This window comes from Bombus impatiens, unplaced genomic scaffold (assembly GCF_000188095.3).
Source record: "Bombus impatiens unplaced genomic scaffold, BIMP_2.2 scf_0113, whole genome shotgun sequence".
Classification (NCBI taxonomy): domain Eukaryota; kingdom Metazoa; phylum Arthropoda; class Insecta; order Hymenoptera; family Apidae; genus Bombus; species Bombus impatiens.
Genome location: NT_176532.1, coordinates 613,922 through 638,879, shown reverse-complemented (window position 1 = coordinate 638,879; position 24,958 = coordinate 613,922). Strand labels below are relative to the sequence as shown.

General features: G+C 41.0%; 1 protein-coding gene across 3 annotated transcripts in view; it reads right to left on the bottom strand.

Moving 5' to 3' along the window:
- The window catches only part of LOC100745484 (protein-tyrosine sulfotransferase), a 184,398-nt gene that overhangs the window by 40,631 nt on the left and 118,809 nt on the right, over positions 1-24,958 (bottom strand). The window contains exon 3 of one of the 3 annotated variants that reach the window (XM_024364867.2): positions 22,132-22,139. The exons of 1 other annotated variant lie outside the window; for it this stretch is intronic. The gene's annotated coding sequence lies outside the window, so the exon portion shown is untranslated. Of the gene's footprint in view, positions 1-22,015; positions 22,106-22,131; positions 22,140-24,958 lie in introns of those variants that run through there. One more of the 3 variants, XM_033318742.1, reaches the window with a different exon arrangement.

Here is a 24,958-nt window from a genome sequence, read left to right as displayed (position 1 = left end):
GGGGGGGGGGGGGGAGCCGTTAATGAATAATTCAGACGATGATTTGCATGAGCTGGTGCAAACGTCCGGCTTTCGTTTCGGTTTCGTCTTGGCTGTGTACTAATGGCACGGTTTTTGCGGTTCGCCGACGCTGGTGTGTCGTGTGTCGTAACGCCGACGAACGAACCCCCGAGGAGCTTTATTACTCCCGGTGCCGTAGGCAACTGTACGTTTTTGGCCTGGAACCTCGAGTCGTCCGACCAAATGAATAAATAAGTCGAGGAAATGGCCTGTTTCATTGGGCTAACGCAGGCAATTCAATTCGAAGGGAACGAAAGCTGCGTGAAAGAGCTTCGTGTAGGGGAGAAATTTGTTGGATCCTGCCTTTGAGATTTTCTCCAAGGAAATATTCTTCGTACGTGAGATATACCTCAGATCGCTCGTAGGAAGTTTTTATGAATATATTACGCGTGTTATATTTTGCGTAAAACTGGGAAATTTTATCGACGCTGTGGCGAGACCCGATTATCACCATCGTATCGCTAAAGTTTGGAGCAGACGAAAATATACAGGGTGGTTGATAACTGGTGGTACGAGCGGAAAGGGGGTGATTCTACGCGAAAAAAGAAGTCGAAAATATAAATACAAATTTTTCGTTCGAGGCTTTGTTTTCGAGAAAATCGACTTTGAATTTTCGCTCGGTACTGTAGATCGTTGTCCCGATGGAAAAATTAAAAACAAAGAATTTTTGTTCTATATTTTCGACTTCTTTTTTCGCGTAGAATCGCCCCTTTTCCGCTTGTACCACCAGTTACCAACCATCCTGTATATTTTGCAGATATTACAAAAGTAAATTATCCGTTATATCGATAAGTCTGGATATTTGATAGGACTGTTCTTAACACTTTTTTATACATTCAAGATGATGATTCACGCTGTATAGCAAATTTTCTCTACGTAATACGTAACATTGATAAATAATATAAAAGACGACGCTGGGATATTAAAGAACCATCCGAAACTTCTAGTTTTCGATTCTGTCGTGAATTTTGTCACAAATGTAATTTATCGCTAGTATACTTTGAGTAGCTGCAACCTCTCCCTGGCCAGAATTAAATATGCATTAGCATCAACAAACAAATTAATCTCGTCTCAAGTTGGCATCGCGAGCGCGGCAACGTTTCACGCATCTTTCGTATGCGAGTTACTTTGCAAGAAGGCAACGAAAAGCGCAAGAGCTTTCCTTCGCTTTTAATAGTTCACGAGATAGGGAAGGTAAACGAGCGATGCCCGAGTTTCACCTTACTTCTGCAAACCTCTATAATCTTCCTCTATAATATACAGAATTCCGACGCTTCTGAAAATTCTCTCAAACTCGTTTCCACATCTATCTGATGGGAATCGGATCACCGTACTCCACTATTTTAGCTTTATATTTACTGGAGCGCCACACGAAGGAAACACGACGAGTCGATTTTCGTCGATTTTCTAATTTCCACGATACTCGCCAGCTGAAAGGAAATACTTGGAGAAGTTCGATACTACTTGTGTATCGAAATAATGAAATTGAGAAATATGCAAAAAGCAGAGTTTGATTTCCAAGGCGCTCAATTATCCCAACCTTCGACAGTTAATGATACAACTATAATCTATTGGGGTGGCAACTAATTAGGTGGTAATGACAAAATCCGCAATCACTTAGTTGCCAACCTAATAGGAAGGCAGCCGCGAACAGGTTCGCTTTAAGCGTGTTTCATCATCCGCGAAGCCGATCAGTGGCAGACCATCGACTAGACGAATCGTAAAAGTTGCTTCGTACGGTTGTTACGACGAGTCGAGCGGAAAACCGCGAGCTCGACAAACCAGTCCTCGTGAGTGTGCAAGTGCGCAGTCGATCGATCATCGTGCATCGTACGTTTGTCCATTTCACGATACCATACCATACACCTTTGCCTCATATCGCTATATATACAAGAAGATTGAAGAAATAGAAGAACTATAGAAAAACACGAGGCGATCCATGCTTCCCGAAAATTGCAATTTTCTACGATTTCACGGGACTTCCGCAAGAGTTTCGTAAGATACGCTATTTCTTCGAGAAGATTGCACGTAAACACGTTGGATAGAACGGCTGAATTCTGAACGCTTGGTAGCACTCGATATAATAGCAGTCGGTATGAACTGTTTCGGGGAGAATTCTGGTTAAAGGAGGACTATCTCGGCCAACAATTAGTTCAAGAACGAGTTTCCCTTATTTTTCAACGAACGTTCGCGCATCGTTCCCCCGACCATCTTGCTCGATTGTTCGCCGCCTTCGAGAGCCAGTCACACCTGTTGAGCTTATTAACAAAGTAGCCGGCAGACTGCGACGTGCCCTTTAAATTTCGTGTTCGCGTTCCTTCCTACCCTTCCTTCGTGTCGCTCGTTGCAACGTAGACGTTGTTCAGAGTCAATCGAAATTTCTGAAATGAATTAAAACAGATCTTTCGACGGTCGATACGACAAGACGAACTTAACAAGCAAATATTTGAATCGCTCGTGGTAAGAATTTGCGTGCATTTAATTTAACAAAGTCAATAGCCTAAGGCCAATTTGACTTTCTCTATCGAATGGAGCGGAACTGTGATCGAGAGCGAAACGCTCTGTAGAACGTCGCGCGTCTTTTTAAACGTTTGTGTGGGGGAAAACGCGGAGATTCAAGCGTTTGCAACGTTTCGTTTGCCAACTGAGAAAGGCAGGACGATGGACGCTAGAAAGATCACAGATTCGCCTACAAGATTTTTATTCGATCGTCTAGAAAATTAAGAGAAATTTATTAAAATGTATAAAACGAGAAAATTTGAATTCTATATTCGTTTCATACTCTCGAACGTGCAGTTTTACAAACGCGATACACTTCGTTTGCACGTTGAAACCGTAGAGAAACATTTCGAACGACGTGGTCAAAGTGACAACGTTACACAGTGCTGTTCAGGTGTATCAGAGATGCAGGGTTTATTGTTCGTTCGAATTACAGGCAGAGACGAATGTAAAAGCGAAACAGGACAGTGCAGAAGGACGGCGGCTCGACCATCGAGGTTCGCGTGTACGCGAATTTGCCGGGCTTTTGTGTCGACGACCATTGCCAGCAACACCTAAGACAAGTCGATGCAAGGATTTAGTCGGAGAGGTCGGAACCCGAATGAATCTCTTTGATGGAAATGCCGGCTGTGTATAACCGACGCGTAAACTCGGCATTTCTGTTTCTACGACGATCTACAATCTCGGGTCTCGTCGTTGCGACGCTCGCGTTAAACGTTAGCCTCGATATATCGTGGAAATAACGCTATCTCGAGACAAAGCCAGATTTAAAAAGAGAAAAGGGTGGAAAATACAATTTCAACCTTTTGTTCGAAGCCAGAGAACTCGGAGATAATCGCGTTAAAAAGTGGAAAATTGCAACAACAAAGTTTCCGTTAAATTCAAGTAGATTGAAGAGACGAAAGGCAGACAAGGTGGAACATTGGCCAGAAATTGTAGATATTCGGACGCGGAGTTAACGGAAACATGATAAAAAAGGCGACATTCGGAGGACGTAATAGACATGCGATCTATTAGCACGAAATTTGGCCGGGGAAAATTCGTCCTGTTGGAAGATGCGGAATGACAAGGACAGCGAAATCGCCGATGCGATTCTTGGGAAGAGATTTAATTGGTCGTTAAGCGGCCGTACGCTCCGGCTCGGCTAGGACACTCTTCTCGTTCAATTAACGCTAATTACACTTAACTACGATAATAACGATGTACGCGCGGAGCTGATCCTCGTTGAAAGTCGAGTCGAACATCGTGTACCCTCGTCGCTCTGCCCGATGAACAAAGCAAAAAATTGTCTGTCCTTAACCGGACTCTTCTAGCAAGAGATCGTGAAGCGAACGAAAAAACCTGTCTGACGCAAGCTTGTCAGAACTCGTTACAATGCGAAACTTTAAAAACGAATTTTTATCGGAAAATTCTACGTGTTTCGTTCTTTTCGATCTGCACGCTTTGAAAAGGGACACAAAAAGCGACTTCGATTGTTTTAGAGCCTCTGGTTATTGAATTCGGAGCAGACAAAATTTTCGATAGAATATTTCCAGAGAATATTACGTAGATTGCAAAAGCGCAGAACTAATTTCTATTTGGCAGCAAGAATTGAACGAGTTATTGTAACGTGTCGTAAAAGTCGAGCGTAATAAATAAATTACGAAGATATTGTGAACGATAGATGAACAAATTCTAGGGTCTAAAGTACGATAGTCAACGTAAGGGATTCTTTATGAAAAGGTGTCTCGTTAAAATTATAGTAATCGCACAATATTTGCATTTTAAATTGATTGCGATATGGGGCAAACCTGCTTTGCTTTGCGCTAGAGCGTCACGGTCCTGGGACGGTTGCAAGGTACGCGATGATGGGTTTTGCTTTTAATTCAGCCAGTTTCAGTTTAATCCCAGAGCATGCAAGCGCTTTTACAAGCTCGCTGCATAATGCATACGCGTATTTCGTGTGCCGGCGATGCGATGTTTCCGCTATTTGACGCTCGAACAATGTTTTGCGTGGAAAACACATCAGGCGCGATAAAAAGTTATTAGAAAATTGAACAGGAAAACAGGGCAACGTCCATTTTACGTAACTTCGATGAATTTATCGAACGAAATTTCGCGGTACAAATTGCACGCGCGGTCGAATATTCGTTCGTATGTTATAAATAATTATTTGCCCTAGCTATTGATAAATCCTAGTCGTAAATTGCTTCGATCATCAGCGAAAAATTCGAAAGTCCGTTTAATAGAGTAGATGATTCGGTTGAAAGGATAACGAACGATTTTAAGATACGAATTTGTGGTCAGGAAACCTCATATCCAATCGTTAACGCATTCTCCAGACGCGTATTCGAAATTGATCTGCGTGTAACGGTTTAATCAACCAACGAACATCAACAATCGTGCAAACACAGCCAAATATCATTTCGCTGTGGCGTTTACCGCGGCGCATTATTGTACCAAGTAAACAATGTTTTAACGCAGAGTATTTGCCGCCCGGTATACGTGAGATCGATCGAATGCTAACTAATTAACGAAGCTTGACTCGCGGACCCGCGATTTCGGACAAAGCCACGGCAATTAGAATGGACTTGTGTTCGTGAACAATATCCTGTCACCGCTTACTCCGTACAAACAGGATTATCACCGTTTTCGTTTCGTGACACCTGTAGCGGTTAGGTATTCTTCCGACAAAACCTTTCGCCGAAACGTTAAAGAAATAGCGCTAGCAAACTACAAAAATTACGTATCTGTGTTTCGAATGAATTTTATTTCCAGCGCGAGATAATTTGAATTTGCACAAATATCCGCTGAAAAACAGCGGAAACCAATTTAAAAGCGTAGCAAGATTAAACCGCGGAAGTTTCATACGCGAGATTCAAATAAAAGGTTTACGTTATTCGCTAATTTTAATTGGCGTGTATGATTTCAAGAGAGAACTAATATCGCGTAGAATGAACGGTGAAATGATCGTTGAAACGGTTTCGTGTCCAGCAGGGACGAAATCCAGTTCCGTGGAACATCTAACGGATCGTACGAGCTCCGTCAAAGTCGAAAGCGGCCAAACGGCTATGTTTCCTTGCCAGCGCTGCAGAGTGCACATGACAAGTGTTAATATCTGGCGAAGGGGTCGAAATTTTCAACGGAGGCCTGGCATAAATCCTGCCGCGTGCTCGAGACGGTCTATTGTTTTTGCCGTTTCCGCCTGTACGCCAGCGAACCTCGCGTGCACCTAGAATCCTGTGTGTCATCGTTTTCATCGACGTTTCGTGAAAAATGGCTCTCCCTCTTCCTGTTTATTCATCGAACGCGATTCCGAATTGAAATTACGTACCGTATCGGTGGAATCGTCGAATTTGAACGTTTTAACCCTTTGTAGGCAAAGCGGTGGATTGCCAATAATTTCAACAATTTCGTTTGAACTTCCCTCAATAAACAGAACTTTTATTTTTATGAAGGGAATAGTAGGAATATTAGCAGGTATACTAGAATTTTTACAGATTTTTTAGATTCCTAGAACGGTAAAAAAAATTAGAATCATCTGGTTTATGCATTACGATCAAAATCATAAATCGCTTACTTCGTTGGAAAAAATTGTATTTCGTTCATTTTATAGATCGAGCTATTACATAATTACATTTATCTTGCTTTCCCTTTGCGATATTCGCGTCACAACGAATCTTCAACATTATCCGGTATTTCATTCCGAATTTACAATTTCATTCTTCTCTTTGCTTGTTTCTTTCTTTTCTCCTCTGCATGAATATGGTTCGTTAATCAGGAAATACGAGGGCATTTCTCGCTTTTTATTAGCCAGTTCCGCGAAGGTGTTTTAATTACGCGCCGAGAGTGTAACAAAACGTTAATCGAGGATAGAATTTTAACTAAATTATCCGCGCACTTCCGATAACTCCGCGTCTCATACTAAATTTTCCGTGTTCTTCCTTTTTTTATATTTCTCTCGTACATTCTTTTTAATTCGTCGACCCTGATCTACCGGGTTTTCCAGAAACAGCAGAAGTCGTAACATTTCGGCAAGGAACCCGTGAACGTACCATTTTCAAGGGCTCATTCAATATCCTGGCCATTTATAATTCCGTGTGCGGAAAATTCAGTATCCGGATTGGGGGTGGTAAAAATTTCATAAGAGCTGGATCTCTAGGGTGATGGCGGCAAGCTCGACTTTAATTTTTCTTCCACTCGGGACGATAAAAAGAAAACGAGAAGGATTCGGTCTCGATGTCCTTCTACGCTCCTAATATCCTTTCGACATTCGTTCTGGAAATAGCAAAAAAACCACATGGTCGGAGAAGGAACGAATAGTTTCTGCTGGTTTTCTATCTTCCTCCAGCTTTTTCTTAACCCTCTTTCTGAACGTGATACAATTAATCAACGACAGAACGCTTGGCTCGGTCGCATTTCATCTTCGATCGGTCGAATAATCGCGAGATTACCAAAGAAAGGTTACGATTTCCAGCAGAAGAAACAAAGAAATAAAATTCAACCGTATCAGGGATTCCTGCTTGCCACGCAAGAAGTTGTTCACTTCGAAAGCGGATATCGAGGGCGCGCGCGTTTATGAAAGTCCTAAAATTAAACGTAGTGAGCGATTCTCTCCCTGGTGAGCAATTGGGGCGTCTAATTTTGGCGTTCCAATCGTTCCTAAATATTCTAGGAACGTTTAGGAATGTTAGATTACAGATGGCTCTTTATTCATTGAATATTTAATAGCAGAGTAATAACGATAACTCTGAAAAGTCTTTATGTCGTCGACGCTATAGTTCGATGATTTCTTCAGAAATTTTCTTACTTCTTTTCGAGTAGTAGTGGCATTTTATTTTATTTAAAGAATTAACGTTTCGTTCGAAATTTTTCACTGTAAAGGCTATTTAAAAGTTCGAACGGTAGAGGTACCAAGTTTTCCATTGTTCCAGTTTCGGAAATCACTTTTTGGGTGTGCAGTATTTTTCCGTCCGTTTTTCTTCCTCTCGTTCGTCTTTTGTACGCGAGATCCCTTTGATGTGTTCCACTCTGGAAATACACGTTACGGGAGAGCAATTCGAGAACAATTCCAGACGAGTATCGATAACGGTCGCAGAATGGGAAAGCATAAAGACACACGCGTACACGTACATACGTAAATATCCCTTGCTCTATATACGTTCCCTGGTTTCTTCCAAGAAATTTCGATATATGGAACAAATTTATCGTGCGGTTAGTACCTCCGTTTCTTGCTCATCAATTTCTTGCGCAACATCTATTAGCTATGAAATACGGAATTTTCTCGATAAAACTTTCGTTACTCCTTAAGCACGAGTAAACCTTACTCGCTTGATAACGTAGAACTTAGGAAGTTCTAGAACGTTGTAAGAAGGCTTCGCGACTCAAAGTCTATGGACTACGTTATCGATGAAAAAAAATTCGAAATCACTTTTCTCCTTACATAGGAAAATTATTAACGTGCAAAAGTTAGTGTCCGTTCCAATAAAGTTAAGCCGATAGTTTTCAAGAATTTTCCAAGATAATAGAATTCTAAGGTGACTCCTTTTCTTAATCTTCGATCATTAACTGTGCGACATGCGGTGGTTTCAAAATTCTGCAAGCTCGAAATTATGAATTTCTATGGTAACACGATAACTAACATCTTTTAACGCTTGGCAATTACAAACTTTTGCTCGATATCTCGTATTTAAACGAGCCATTGACTATCTCTCATATTCCCGTTAAAAGAAGCTCTCTTACCATCTTCGATTAATTTCTCGATAAAGTTCAATACGAGAATTTCCATGGAACGGGGAACATCACACCTCGTTGGGGACGCGCGTCACGTATCGACGATCTCCAAGGAACGTCATAGAATATACTTCCGTATAGTGAGAGAGCACAGGGAATAAAAGTATGGATCACGAGGAACCGCGTGTCGTTCGTATTTATATAGGCACGAATTTGATACGAATCAGGTACATGCGTTTGATCCATCGCGAACACGTACAACTTCGAGAGAAATTCGAGACACACTGTGAGACCGTGTGGTGTCCGTGAAAGGAACGAGATTTCCTTGGTTCGCGAGACTTCGTCTCGAATCCTTCGCGATCGAAGCGTTTTTCGCGCGTTAAATCGTCGCTCGAAGCTGTTCGTCTTCGCTATGGATATCCATGATCGCCGGCCAACTCAAACGAAAAACCGATCTCTCTCCGTGACTACCGTGTTTCATCATCGATCCCTAGATCGTGATAAAACTGAGCGCTGTAATTATGCTTCGTCGCTGAAGCGAGAATCCAACTAGGTGAACATTGGAATATCGTACGAGTTTCGATCGCTCCGAGCCTTCCACCACTTTTCTTTATCTATCTTCATCTTTCTATGATGAAATCGAGTTACAGGAAGAAGTATCGGTTCTTGCAGGCTTCCGGGTGCGAGTTGTGTTCAAAAGAAATTATTATCTACTCGCACGTTTCCTCGGTATTATAGTTAAGTTTTTCCAGGATTGTACAGGAATTCTCGTGTGTTCTGTTGAAGCGAGTCTCGCTTCAAGAAAAGCTCTACGTCGTTTGTAGTGTTTTGTTTTCTTAGTACCGCGAAAGCTGCAACACCGGCGACGAACGCGACGCGTTATCACATGGGATAGAAACCACTGGAAATCCTAATTTCTAACATTTCTGAATAAAGGATCTCTATAATACATTCATCCACGCGTTTGCATTCTCTATTCCGAGATAAAACCTCAACATGTTCGATATTACGCAGACATATATGTTGATCGTGTGTGATCAGGAATCGGGTCCTAATTAATCGATCATCTGATCAAATCTACTTATTTTAGTTAACGTCTGATTATCTGGAGCTCTGCCAACTGAATCTACTTATTTTAATGAATGCCTGTGATGATATGCCTTGATCTCCGGCCGATTGAATCTATTTATTTTTGTTAATAGTCTGACTACTCTCGTCGGTTGACTCTCTGTTTACGTGGACACGAACTTCTATTACGTGAACGATAAATAATATCTAGCGAGGAAAATTAGCGTACTCCTATTATGAGAACTTTAGTTATACGAAGTGTTTATCCCCTGGTGACTTTAGATAAATGGGGTTTCATTGTAAGTTCTACTGTATACGACCCATATTTGGGAACTTTGCATAGTCTTAAATAACATAGGACCGAATCACGAAGATCCTAAATTCTTAATTTTTAGAAAGCTGCTTTCTTTAAAGTAACTTTTATTTCGTTGAACGTTGTACAGAAAATTGTAGAATTATATAGCGTATAAATCGTAAAAAAAGAGCATCGATAAGATGAAACCACGAGCTGCGTTGTAAACTTTTTATTTTCCTTTACTTGACAATGAAATCTGGATGCAGAGGAGACGATCAACTTTTCCACGCACGGCTTCTTCGTGGTGTTACTTGTTTGACAAATGAGGATCGTAAGATGTATAAGTTGATGTTATATAGAAAGAAACGTTGAGAAGATGTTTATGGTAGTCACGAAACAAGAGCGAAATAGTTAAACGTCTGTTACTACGAGTTATTCATTCGTCCAACCCAGAAACCGTATTTACATATTCTCTGTATATTTCATCGCGGAGGATTTAATAAAATCTCCGCCACAGGCCGGAGTTTTCTCGTTTCTTTCGTCCCCGTTGTTCCAAATCCGTGGTACTGCTATTATTATTCTCCGAGTTTCGACGAAGATTACGAGCCGTCGACAATGCGAAAAAATTAAACATCGTTGGTTTTGTAAAATTTTTACTTTCAGCTTATCTGAAACTCTTTACGCGGCTCTAACTACCCCTTCGGCGTTACTCCTTTCTCCTTTCGCACCTTTCACCTTCTTCCCGAATATTCTCGCTATTATTGGTATTCAAGGAATGCTGAAATCTTCAAGACGACATCGAACAACGTTATCACGATACGTTTTTATCAGAAAGAGTTTAGAATCGTGACAGTTTAAAGATCGTATTTGTTGATCGTATTTACGTTTGTTCCTTTTTATTTTCGTCTACTTTTTATTTCATCTTTTTGGTGATTTTTTACAAGTCCTCGTTTTCCAATATTTATATACAATAAAATCATTCGTGTTCCATGAACAAAAATACGATAGTGATTTCATTTTTACGCCAATTTCCTTTCTCTTTTAACGCTGGGAAAAACGTGGAATGGAGATTGGCGAGGGACATCATAGGAGAATAATAATTTCACACGGCGGACAGAAAGTTCGGTATCGTAGTTCTGCAACTGGCCAACCAGTAGGGAACGAAATTTTATTCTGCGTCCGTTTCGACCATTGAATCATAAAAATTGCCGCGATATCGGCGGAACTGTTGGTAGAGAATCTCTTGGTATAACTCGGAAAAACTGAGAGCGCCGATGCATCGGGACACGCGAGTCTCCGCCGTGATCTGCATTTTCGTCGTAATAAAGGGATCAAACAGAGAGTGCAAGCAAGTTGGTAGAACACGATCCTCCTCTCTGTCTTATTCCAGGCCAGGAGGAAATCGTGAATTAAGTATGAACTAAGAAATAGAATTTCACAGGCACGTGATATTCTCGATGTTCTCCACGGAGGGAGAACACTGCATATCGAACGTAGCTAAAAATTCATGAGGCAATACGAGATTGATTCGATGGTAATCGTAAAGTTTTAAGACGTTTCCAGTTACGTGATGTTTAGAATAGAATAGAAATTCGTTAGTCACGGCTATTATGTAATTGCTCGAGCATCGACATTAAATTTGAAGATTGGAAGTAATTTCATCTTATAACATTAACACTTTACCGTTCGATAGCCTATTAATCGGCTTTTTCTTACGGATGCTTACCGACCGATAGCCTATTAATCGACTTTTTGTCGCCGACAATCTTTCTCATTATTTGAACAGTAATCTGTTATTTAGTACTAAGGTACCTTGCTCAGTTGCGTCAGTTGCGTTGCTTTGTACGCTCCCACAGTTTTATATCAATTTGAAAAATTTATCGTTCGCGATGAACGAAAAGGATGGTATTGGAGAGTCTGAACCGAAACAGAGCCGGCGCCACGGAGAATCTGCGTCTGAGCTGCCGGTCGGACGTGCGTATGCTGTTGAACCGCAAGCGGTCAGTAAAGTGTTAACACTGCTCAGAAATGGCTAAAATAAAAACGAGCGGAGAGAAACAATACTCCATGGTAATATTCTAGGGTTAAATAATTAACATTGAGTTTAACAGTGAAAATTTGCAACGAGAGTATGAGATAGTTGATATCATACTCTCATGGTTCATCGATAAAGTAAATTAGCATGACAGCTGATATAAAAAAATGTAGATCGACTGTACAACATTGTCACTGTACATATGTTTAGCCCTTATACATATTTCTCGACCAGATGATGAAATGTTTTTGTTAAACTTGATTCTCTTTGTCGACCCCTGTAAACTTTCCAGCCGATATATTTCAGCCTCCTAATCTCGGCGGAATGTGTTCGCAAGGCGCGGAGCCAAATGTTTCAGGGAGCGTTTCGAGACTGTTTTCGTTCGATACCGTATTTCCCACTGGCTGTCACGATGTCGTCGAGTTTCGTAGTTCGTAAAACGCTCAATTTAAGGTCGGCGTGCAACTTGCAGAGGCTCGTGTCGGCCATTCGACGATACATTAAAAAGAGAAACAGAGCGTTTCTCGGTGTGAGAGAACGGGGAATCTTGTTGGAAGATGAGAAAGAGAGAGAGAGGAAGAGGGAGAGAGAGGGAGAGGGAGAGAGAAGATTGGGGATGGAGTACAGAAAGTAAAGCACTCCTTGCCAAAAAATTTACAGCCCGTCGGTGGAATACTCGAGCCGTAAATATTTTTCCTGGTCGACGACCCGCGAGAATTATTTCCCCCCTCTTTATGTTTCCCACTCGAGTATGCAAGCCGTCGCGGTCGTCGTGTATCCCTCTTGCCTTTTGCGGCTACAGCTGCAACGACTTTTTCCACCAGTCTGCAACCTCCGCGCCCAGATTTCATTCAATCTTCAACCTAACCAGCCCGAGAAATGAAATTTTTTATACTCGGTCCGTGCGGTCGGTCACATCGGTTTTACATTGTGACTGGATCCATTACTTTGGCTTCACGGTTCCCCTCGTCTCCCTTTTCGCGCGTGCTGAAGTCACAGTTCAGTCACAGGAAAAGGGTAAAAAAAGAGAAAAAGAAAAAAAAGAAAAGAAAGAAAATCCCGGGATATCTGCATTTTCCCCTCTGAATTCCGACCATGTTCGAGATATCTCGACGTGTAAAACGTCGATTTTTTGAGAGGCCTCCGGTTTGTTCCAATTAACCGCTACTTTCTGACTCGCGCCACTTGGACAGCTTCCTTCTTTTAATCTTCGTTATCAAACCGTTTGCACCTTTTAATACACGTTTTACCTATCTCGAGGCGCGTCGTTTTAGGAGAATTTTCAAGCTGCTACTTAATACCACGCGATGTATATTACGTTTAATTTAATTTAAGAGCGATAACGAAACACGCGAACATTGTTCTATAGTTGGATCGTAATATTCAAGGTTTTGTGTTGCAGAGGAAGAATCTGTACCGAGAAACTGCTGTTTTGCAACTTAATCCCCAGACAATAATGTATTATGTTACTCGTACAGGTGATAATAATAAACTCTCGGAAACAACCTCTCCATTACCTCGCGCAATTTCAACATATTATTCAACTAAATGTTGCATAGGCGGAAACGGGCTAGAAAATGTTGGAAATAATGAACGGTATCGGGAAGTATAGGTCTTTCTATGACTTCACCTATTTTTTTCATAAATACAGTTATCGGTAGAACGTAAATAGGTCTTTTCTTTTCTTTTTTTAAACAGAGCAGTGTATCCTTTGTGTCGAGTATAAATCAATTTTTCGAAATATTTTAAGCGTAATTAAACGCCAAATTAAAGTATAACATTAATAATGAAACTCCGAGTAAAATATAAAATTCTTAACAAAGACGTAAAAACGAGGGAAAAATGAAATGCCTGTAAAATGCGTCTCTGTAAATTTATAAAAACTGCGCATTGGTCAGTTTAATCATCCTAATGTTGCAACCATCCTACCATTACAAATCTCTAAAGATATTTACTCTGTCGCGTGGAAAAAGATCGTTATAACTACAAAGAGAATTTTGGAAAATAGGAAACTCGTTACACCGGACGAGTCTTCGAGTCGATAATTAGCGTATTTTGGTTTTTTGCCGAACCACTCGGGGATCAGTTGCCGGTCCGATTAATTCCGTTTACAGGATGGTCATCCACGGGGGATGAATCGATCGTCACGGTAGCGTGGATATCCGACGAAACGAGGCAAACTTTTCGACGTATTTTCACCGCTCGTATATTCATTCACCTCGCTACTCGGTTCTCTGGCGAGCTGGATCAGAGCGAAAGAGTAACTTTCAAATATTTTTCAACGGCACGCGAGCAACTTCTGCCTGTCGGGAACAAGTTGGTCCGATCGTTTTAAGTGCAAGCAATTGGTCCATTCTTTTCCTTCCTTTCTCCTGTCTTTTTTTCTCCTATTCTCTGTTTCATTCTTTTTTTCCGGGGTTGTTGTTCTACTCTCGTAGCTCGTAGCATTCGATCGTAGCGGTTGATCAAACAGCTCCGTCGATAGGAATTTCCCGTTCCTTTCGAATCGGAGAGCTGGTCGATTTTTTTCAACCGCCTGCCTATTTCGCTGCTCGTATCAGGAAAGTTTTTGTTACCAACACCGACGTAACCCGCTTTCATTTCGATAGCCGAAAAACTACCTCGGTTTCTTTCACCGTCGAGAAGCGAAGAGAATTAGAAAAGATACCGAAAATGTATCACGTAATAAAGTTCGCATCTTTTGATGCAGAAAGTATCGAGTTCGCTTCTCGCGAGTTCCAAATGAAATCGCAGAGAAGCGATTATTCAAGCTTTCCAGCGTATGGACCAAACTACAATTAGATTCGCTGGGAATTACAGGAAACCGCGTCGAACGCAATCTTCGTTAGAAAACCGGAGGATTATTAAAGTGTATTGAACTACGGAACGCGCAATTCCCAGTAACCGTCCCCGTCAACGAGGTTATCGTATTTCCCGAATACTCTGCAAGATACGCGGAGAATATTACTCGTTCCTTCGGCTTAGCTACGAATTCGCGCTTAATTCGATTCAATTACTACGCGGTCGACTCTTTTCCGTGGACTGCGCGCGAATGAATTCGAATAATTTAGACGACTAACAGGCTCGTCTTTACTCGTGCGCGGCAAGTCTTCGCGGATAACGTGCCGAAAACCACCTTGGAATACTATCGATACCGATCATCGCTAGAGTATGAATTTAGAAAGTTGGCAAGTTACGAAGTCGATTAGAGAAATTAACGAAGTTAGCGATTCCATCGAAATTGTAGCCGCGTCGGCTGATCAGCCTTCCGATAGGACGGTTTGAGGAAAAATAAACACCAATCTGATCGATATCCATTAGACGTATCCAAGATATCTTTCGTGAAATTAAAACGCCCCTGTTGGATAGCTTTACTCTGCTAAAGAAGAATCATTTAGTTACGTAATTGATTAAATGTAATCTCATCGCACGAATAATTCTCTTTGAAAACGGAGAGACTATCGTGGGAAAAAATTATAGTGCTAGTAGGTTTGGTAACGGTATGATTTGTTTCAATATCGTTCATGCCAACACAAAATCAAGTATGACGCGCTTTGTCAGTCTACATGCACGCAGTCATCATTCGTCGCTCACTTCCGTCGCCGCGGTTCTAACGCTCTTCTTCACGCGGACAATCCTTCTCAGCGACAACGCTGATGTGATACATCCAAATCCACGCCATTCCACACTACCTGACAATGAAACTTTAGATTTTGACCTTACCTTTGCACATGGCCCAACACCAAATTTTCCCCATTACGTAGGGCACTCAAGATCCTCTCCTTGTCCCTCAACTCCTACACACTCAACATATAAAAATTGCGAGCATTCGACCACGAGACTAGTCTTGGGTACAGTCTTGGCCGTGATTCGAACAACTATTTGAATACTTTGTAACTTCGCTACTTCATTGTAATATTATACTCGATCACTTTTGTGAATAAAAGCATATAAAAATATAAAAGGACAGTCAAGTTAAGCTATTGCTCAGCTCCTGTTTTTTTTATTACGAATTTTACGTGACACCGACAACAATGACTTCTCACGATTGCCTGTTAATTCGTCTTTCTCCCTTAACACTAGAACTACCGATAGTTAACACGAAGCTATTTCTACCAAAAAGACTGGTTTCTAAAAAATACATAATAGTAAAATATTTTTATATTTATTGATTTATTACTTTCTTACAGAAGGAATTCCATGTTATGTAGAATACATTTTTGGTATTATTAATCCATCTGGCACCATGATCCTTAAACGAGGGTTGACGCATTTATAAAATTGTAGAATCAGTCATTTTGTCTGGTGTGGTATTTCTCGTGTTGGCATCTAGCGATCGATCCGGAATTTTCCGGATAACTGATATCATCATACCGAATGATACGCGGTAAAAATTTTGAAAACGTGTGGAAGGTTGTACAAAACGAGGAAACTGGTTAATTGGGCTTCGATAAACAGATTGCAGGACCTTTTTACACTTTGACAAGTGCCAGTCATTTTGACTGGCATTGGTATAAGTAGCCTTGATACAAAATTATTTTGACTTTGAATACATAAACAACAAAATGAAATTCATCATATTATTCTTTTAGTTATCGTTACTAAAGTCATTACATTATCGCGGAAAAAAATATAACACGAAGTAGGAATTTTAAAATAAAATTGTAAAACCCGTCAATTCGACTGATGAGATAGTTCTAGTGTTAAGCATCCCTTTGTCTTTTCTCATAGCCCCACCACGTACGTGTTCGTAATAGTCCGCTGTTATGGTCCCGTAGACCTTTTTTCCGTGTAACTATTCGACTGAAGGATCGACGATACATCGATGGGCCGTTCAACCCATCGAAGTTCCCAGACCCTTTCAGCTTTTTCTTTTTTTCATACGCGGGAAATCCTCATAGACATACCCCCACCTCCAAAACCCCACGATAGACCACCCGACGTCCAGCTGGGATGCTCCGAGACCTCAAACCCTTTCGGTCTGTCGGTACTTAGGCTTTCTCGCAACATTGCTTATGGTTCACCCGATATTTCTCAGGCGATCTGTCCACGATATTACACTACTGAGGAAGAAGATACGTATGAAAAGTATAATTTGATTATTTAATTCTTGTTAGATGCTCCGAAGATGCTAATTGCTCTACCGAAACTGAGACGTCTGTGCTGCACGGTTCTATTCTATCTATTGCGAAAAATTGACCGCTGCAAGCAACCGTAAAGATAAAGAAAATGATACGAGAGATATAAAATGATAAGAGAGATAGAGAATGTATATACGTCGTAAACGACACGCGTTTACATAAGTTAAAACGTGGCCACTCTACCAAAGCAGAATTATTCAAGATCGTAGCTAATTAAAATTAATTCCCTTCAGCGGGAAGCTTCTTTATAAAAAGGGAGAAAATTACAGACGGGAAAGAAGATCGGTTCTTATACTGGAGCAGAGAAAATCCGGGATGCACTCAATGACAAATATCTGTCTGAAAGTAGCGCGGAGCTCTCGACGCAGAGTAAGAAAGGTAAATTGAACCGTAACAAGCGAAGTAACGTAGCTAAGCTTCCTTGGGAACGAGTGTTCCCTCTTTAGTGCAGCCTCTGGCGTTTCAAATTCATCCATCTTTCATCGTAGCTTCTCCAATAAAGATCACCCGGAAACGCATTCGCGGAAGAGGGTACGCTTCTTTCCGACAAGACCTTCGTCTTCAACGGATCACCGATTCGCCGTTTCATAAAAATGTTCCCCGGAAAACGGAGACGGACAAAGTGTCTGGGTCTTCGTCTGGTAAACCGTATCCCCAAATGGAATTCTCTGTCGGCAGGAAAAGAATGTATCAAATTGCGCGAAGGCGCCGCTTCTTATCGGCTCGTTGCACCCCGCGAATCTTTTTAGCGCATCATCTATCCATCCGGGGAATTACCGGCGTGAAATAGTTTCTCATTGGAAGAAGATAAAACTGTGAACGCGGCTGAGATAAAAATACAGGGAAACAGAGGTGATCCATCTTAGTCCAGCACGCAGTGTATCTCGCGTTCTTTTTCGCGTATTCTCTTTGAACCTCCAAACTATTTCGTTCAAGTACCTTCTACCGTGTCGGCTTATGGCTATGGAAATAAGTTCTCGTCCTTCCTCTTAGTCCTTCCTTTTACCAGTCTGTCCACATACGAATTCCTGTTCGAAGGTTTTTCTTTGTATCCTTCTATGATTCGAGGAGACTCTAGACAGGTCATCTATCGGTTTCCTTTTTTCGAATCGCTGTTCTGTGATACTTTATCGGTACGTTTGTCATGGCGTATGTAAATACGTGGGAGAATTCCTTTTCAGATGCTTCGTCTTGGTCTGGTCTAGTTTACCGATGAAATCTTTTCCCTTTCTTCTGCTTGCAGCAGAGGAATCGAGACGAAGAAAAGGTTTTTGTGAATTGTTCCGTAAAGTTAAAGTGCATCATCAGCGATGTAGTAGTCGTGGAACTTTCCATAATTCGCCAAGCGAATAGTTCTATATCTGGACCAGCCATACACGCGCTAATCGACCGTCGAATACCGTGGAAATTCACCGAGAATTAAGGTAAAATCCGTTTAAATTCTCCACGCTATCGACCCTAAGCCACGTTATCAAAAGCCTCGGAAGGGATGGGGTGGCCCGTTAACTCTTCGCGACGCAGGATTACTTATTCCAGCGTGAAATTGAACCACGATTTCGTGGCTAGTCTATGAATCTAGCTGGCGATAAAAATTTTATGCAACGACCTGTGCCGATAGACATCGATGCGAGTCTTACGAATATTTTTCGATATTTCAGGGAGTAATCAAGTAGCGTAAAAGGACGCGTTCATGGCGGTTTTTAAGGATATGACATATACACACGATCTATCTGGAAAATAAGGAAATTTGTATTAATTATATCTTTCTAGACGGTGTAAATGTTACGTATTAATTCTACTGTCTTTTTGAGGTTTCAACCAGAATATCGCAACTGCTGTGCAAACAGCTGTTACAAAACGACCGCAGAAATATATTTCCAGAAATGTAGTTGTCTTTTCACTATCGATAATTCTTAGCTACTTCGAAGAAAATGAAGGACCAATGATCTTCCATCGATGAATACTTTGGCAATTTCACTGCTCTTTGGACAAGTCGGATACGCGCAAGAACATGTTACGTTTGAAGAAATTAAATTGCAGCTTTAACTATGAAAAATTGAGAGTATTAAATGTCTAATGAAGTTTAACGTAAACTTTTCGCGCAGGAGCTTCGAGTTCGCGCGAGACGCATGTAAATTTGAAATGGCGTTTCGTATAAATTTTTCACGCATCGCGTCTCGGAAAGGCCAGCAAATTTCCTCGTTATTTGCGAATTAACTTGGTAACCTCTGTCCGATGAGCCGAAAGGATATTATCAGGGGGAGGTTCGTTAAAGCGATTTAAGCACAAAAGCGAGTGATAAATAAAACGAGGCCGCGCACGTGGAAAATTCCGGATTACGGCGCGTTATAATGAAGCTGGTAAGCAACAATGGCGTCGGCCGTGCTTTTCCAACGATTACGTTGACCGGTGAAACGCGTTATCATTATCGATATCGCGATTCGGTGAAAAGCAATCTCGTGTCGATTGTAGGTGCGCGCGTCAAACGGTAGAGAGAATGTAACAATAAATAAATTGTCGCTGATAAAATCGTTGTTCGGCTCTTGCCGCTACTCGCTCAATAGTTTGCTATTTTAATCTTTTCGCTCTCAAATCGGAGCCAATTTCGTTTATCGTGGGGAGAGGAGTAGCGCGTTCAAACGTAAACGCCGATACGAAAGAATCACGACAACTACCGGATATTAAAGCGATACAAATGTGGCGGCGCACTTAATGTCCCCGAATTTGCGCGCGAACGACACGTCCATCGAAGAATCGCTTGGAATTACGCGAAAATGCGAAATGAAGAGATTGCGTCGATTGGACTGGCGTTTTTAACGGTATTCGCGATTTTATTTGTTCGCATGTAGTAGCATTTTTATTTACATTTTCGATGGTAACGTTTTTATCGTATCCTTTTCTTCCTTTAATTCTGTTTGAACGAACAAGTTCTTTTTTAACCTGAAAACATGACGCGACGTACGCGGCTAGAAAAGGTCACGTAAAAAATTGCGAAGCGGGCGGCAATTTCGTCCTACGCGCTTCAACTTCTCCGATTACCACTGCTTTGTAGAGAATTTATGGCGGTACCTTTTTTTTTTTACGTATCCATATTTCGAGAGTCGATGATTACATCGTTATACACGTCGATGTTATACACCATCTTTATCGTAATAATTCGCGATTCTTCGAGTAACACCAGAAATACGCTCCAATATCGTCCGTGCTGCCCTTCATTTACGACGTAACATTAAAAGGGACACTAAGAGAGCTGAGGAATATTCCTCGCTAAAGCATTAACCGTACGATGAAACCTTTTACACGCTCGCTGGCCGCGCAATTACTAAATTATTCTGCCGCTTTCTTTCTCCGTTGTTTCATTGTACTCGTGGCTCATTATCTTCTTATACATGCGATAAACGGGCGCGTCGAGATTACACGGAAGGAAGAACCTGTACCCCAGGTCTGCCTGTGGCCAGGATCGAACTGAATTTTTCATTTCCTTCCATCTCTGTTTGTAATTAGAGATTCCCTCGTCTCTTGGCCATTATCGTTCGCTTTAATTCTTTGAAATCGTCTTTCGAGTCGTTTCCTTTCTTCCAGAATGTGTAACATTACGTGAAGAATTTGAATTACTTTCTTATTGCGGCAAACTCTTGAATTTGTAATCTTGCGAATTTAGGTATTATAGAGAGAGAGAGAGAAAGAGAGAGAGAGTAGGTTCTTTGCCGTTTAAATCTGTAAAAAATGGGACGTAAATGCTCTCAATCTCCGAAATAATCTCTTTACAATCGTAAGAAGACGCCTATCTATCCAGCTCTGAATTAAAATTCTGCGAACGTTAGCTGAAAGGTAATCAGACAAAAAATGGCACCTTTTCGAGAAGAAATACTTCACGGTATCGATCATGGCGGAAAGTAGACCATCTCTTTTCAAGCATCTCGCATTAAGACTACCAAAAAGTAAAACTAAGAAACTTCAAAGATAGAGCTGCGACGACTCGAGAGACCTGCAGTTTCACCCTCTTGCGGAATCTTGCGCAGGAATTTCAATTAGTCTCTTTCGAAATTCAGCGTTACCTCGATAGTTCTTCAAGAAGGATGAACCTCCGTGACCTCGGTGGTAATCCGGAAACTAGGCCGAAGGCGCAAACCATTGACGAGCCCGTTTAACCCCTTTTTGCGCGCAATTCTCTCTTGCACCTACTCTGCCTGTTCGTGGCCACCGATTGACCACTCGTCTCTCGCGCGGAATAAATCACCAACGATGAATATTAATATAGTCGCGAGTGGATCGGCGGATGATAACGTAGATTCACGAAGTAGGACGAAAGGAGGAACACAACTTCATGGATGTCTCGTAATCTTATACGGAATAATGGAGAGAAAAAGCAGCGACCTATTTTTTCAAATGCAGCTTCGATTCTTATTTAAGATGATAATAGAGTCTATACCGTATAGAAAGTTTTCCTCTCGTTACACGCGTTTTTTAAGATACAACGTTACCCTGAGAAGATTTTTCGTGCAACGGTAAAGCATAAATAAAATGTGTATGTTTTAGGTGTTCTCCTTTCTGTGAATCACCCTGTATACTCGAATTCGAGAAGATCTCCCTCCCCCCCCCTCCAGAAATGGTATTTTTTTAGCGTTCGTATTAAACGCAGAACGTACAGAAAATTGCAATTTGTTTGAGATTTTAGCAGTGTATTATTATTAAAAAAGTTTCGCGGCTCGGTATTCATAAGTGGTGGGTTATTCGAAAATGGCCGCGTGGAAATTTTGTTCGAGAGATCTAGCGCGGGCAATTATGACGCGAAATGACTCAACAAGTGCTCCGGGGATTTTCCCTCTTCAGGAAATAATTCTCGCTCGTTCCTATAATTTCTGCGGTATTATTTAATTACAGAGCCGAGCGTAAAATAAAATCGTGATATTTTTCCCCATAGAATATGAAAAAACATATATCTGTAGAATAGACGGAAGTTTTATAAAATTGTTTTATAGAAGCGCAAATTCTCTTTATGTCTTACTGTACATCTTCGCTTTGGAGAAATAAAGTTGTTAAAGGAACCACTCCGCTGCAATTTATGTTACTTTAATTCGGGTAAAGCATTTTTTAATCGGATTAAGAAGAATGGGGGAATAAGTTGGCGCGCGGTGAACTCGGCCTGGTCGGCTCGGTCAGACGCGTAAAATGGGAATTTATGTTTCTCCAGAAGTGTTTTACCATTTTTATAGCCCCTCGAGAAGCACCTGGGCCAATTTAACGAATGCCCAGGAAGATTGAATAACAAATCTGGAGCTTCGCGCGCTCGTTCGGCGTAAAGCAAATCGTTCGCGTACCTCGTGATCTGAAACAGAAAACAACGTTCTCGTGTTATTCTCGTGAGCGCTATTAATCGTCATTAAGAGCTAATAATCTGGCAACAATCGTAATTAGATTCGGATATTTCTCGCGTCATTTTTAAAACGATAGTTTCATATGAAGTATCAACTAAGAAAAATTAATACATATATGTATTATCGGAAGAAAAGCCCTGGAGAAAACGCCGATATACCCCAGGTAAAAAGGGAAAGGTAAAATGAGCGTTGATAGTGCAAAGTCGAGAAGTGTTGTAGGACGAGTTGTTAAATGCAAGTTGTGAGTTGAATTATGAATCATCCATTTAAGTTGTATAAGTTGTGTCACATCACTGTATTTAGTTCGCGTTAATTAACCATTGTTCCCTGTTTTATAATAAATAATTTGCTTAGAGAGAGGGAGAGAGAGATCAAACACCAGAGAAAAGGTGTATGATTTTATCTACTCTCTGTCTCTCTCTCTCTACATATATATATATATAAAATTTGGGTGCAGATATAGGCGTAGTAATACAATAGCGTTAAAATTCATAGGATACATTTGTAATTATCGGTGGGATATATATGTTCGATGAAACAGAAACACAATTATAATTTTGACACAATTGACGCATCGCTATTCGTTGGACGCGTGTCATCATCAATATTCATTATCCTCGACGCGAGCAACGTTTCAACGCATTACAAAATCGAAAATAACGTAATCAATCAACTTTATCCTCCATCTGTCTACGTCAGTTATCTTCTTTCCTTCGGCGACAAACTTTTCTCTCCTTCATGCTACCTCTTATCACGCTATTGTTGCTCACAATCGACCGAATGTTACTTTATAACGTTCTGTCGTCGTCTAACGTCGAAATTAACTTTCCAATGTCCACGTACGATATTTCGATAAAAATTGAAAAACGAATTGAATATTTTACAAAATTTGTATCCGCGACTCGAAGTTATCGAGCAAATTGATCGATTTTCACGTACATAAATCGAGACGGCTATATTTCGTTCATTTGAAACCTAACACGCAGGTTTCTGAGAGAAGTAACAAGCTGATTCGCGAGCCTGGATTTCGAATGCATCCTCGGCTGTCTTTCCTCGTTACTCTGAGATCCGTCTGATTCTGATTCGAGTAATTACGCGCTGCTCCGTTTCCCGTTCTTCCACAAATGGAATTTTAGCCTCGATCGACTAATGTTGCACGCTCAGCGTATTTCGAATCGACACTGCAGACAAATCGAGATATACGCCGTTGCGAATATTCGCGGTTCTCTCGTATTTCCTAGATGAATGCGTCGCTTTCAACGCGTTCCTCGACCTTTCTTTACAAATCCCTACGAAAAGCATTCGTCCTACTTTTCCTTACTCCACCCTATATTATTTCTATCTTCTTGTTTTAGATATAACGTTACTGATTTTTCTTTCAAACGTATCAGAAAATAAATGTATAATTACTTAGAAAGCTGAGGAAGATATTCCTGATGTTTCAAATACTCGAAATCTTAATTTATGATTTTCAATCCGTCAATTATACAAAGCCAATATCGTCGCAAACAACAGCAACGAGATTGAACAAAGAAACTTGGAATTTCTTGGACGAATCGAACGAATTATTATAGGTTTTTCTACCATCCTTAGATATAATTTCCCGTGAGGGTCGAAATCGTTTTGGCCAAGCATCTACGAGAATGCAGAACCAACAGTAGAGAAATTTAGTAGATCATCCGACGTCTAGTCGTACATCCATGGGAGGGAAGATTTTTCTCAGAGGAAAAATAGAAATTCGTCCAGCGACGAGCGGCGAATCGTAAAGAGCGCAAAACAGTGGCAGGATACAGCTTGGACTGCAGTTATGAGAGATTGCTGCTTCATACGGAATAAATTAGACTGACAAAGGGGACGATTACGGTCTTCCTGAAAAGGAGAAGCTGCTCGAAGCTCTTTGCCCAACTTTTTAAACTTTCGTCGTTACGTTTCTCAATCGCTCTTTCATTTGAGAAGGATCTCGCGTTAAATTCTAGTTGCGCTTCGTAAAGCGAACAAGAATCAGACTTCCTGCTCCTTCTACTTTGGCACGAGCCGATGTGTGTGAATAATTGTATCTCACGAACATAACACACGTTACGGGAAACGTTTTGAACTCGTCGTGTCTTGTTATAATATGAAACTTCTAGTGTCTTATATATTAGGTTGTCCGAAAAGTTTCTTTCGTTTTATGAGGAAATAATAGACGCACAACGTTTGTTCTTTTATATTATTTTGTCGAATTACGTACGATCCATTTTGTTCTGTCGAGATAAATACCGTGACATTTCACAGACTCGCTTTCACGTTTGTACGAAGGTGCACTGCTGTAAAAAAATACGTTTGCGAAAGAAAGACACTTTCCGGACAACCTAATAACACACGCAGTATATAGGTTAAAAGTTTTCTATAATAAACGCTGAAATATTTTCGCGGCCAATTGCATATTTCTAAATTACTCTTCGGAAACACCGAGTATATAACACGTCTTCGGCCATCGAGAGAGGAGAAAAATTTTCCTGCCTTTGTGATCGTGCTATAAGTTTCGCCGACTAAGATCACGCGGATTCTTTTGTGTTAAGACGGAACAGACGCTTTTCTTCCTGGTCTCTGATCCACGGCAATATTCCTCGCGTATATTGCCGCGTAAAGTTGCCGATTTAATTACTTCTCAGTCTAGAAAAGGATTTGCATGCGAGCAGGTATCATTAACGTTGCCTCGCCTTGTACTATATAAGAGTGGCTTTCCTAAAAGCTATTTGCGCGCGACTGTGCATGGTGTACGGTTATA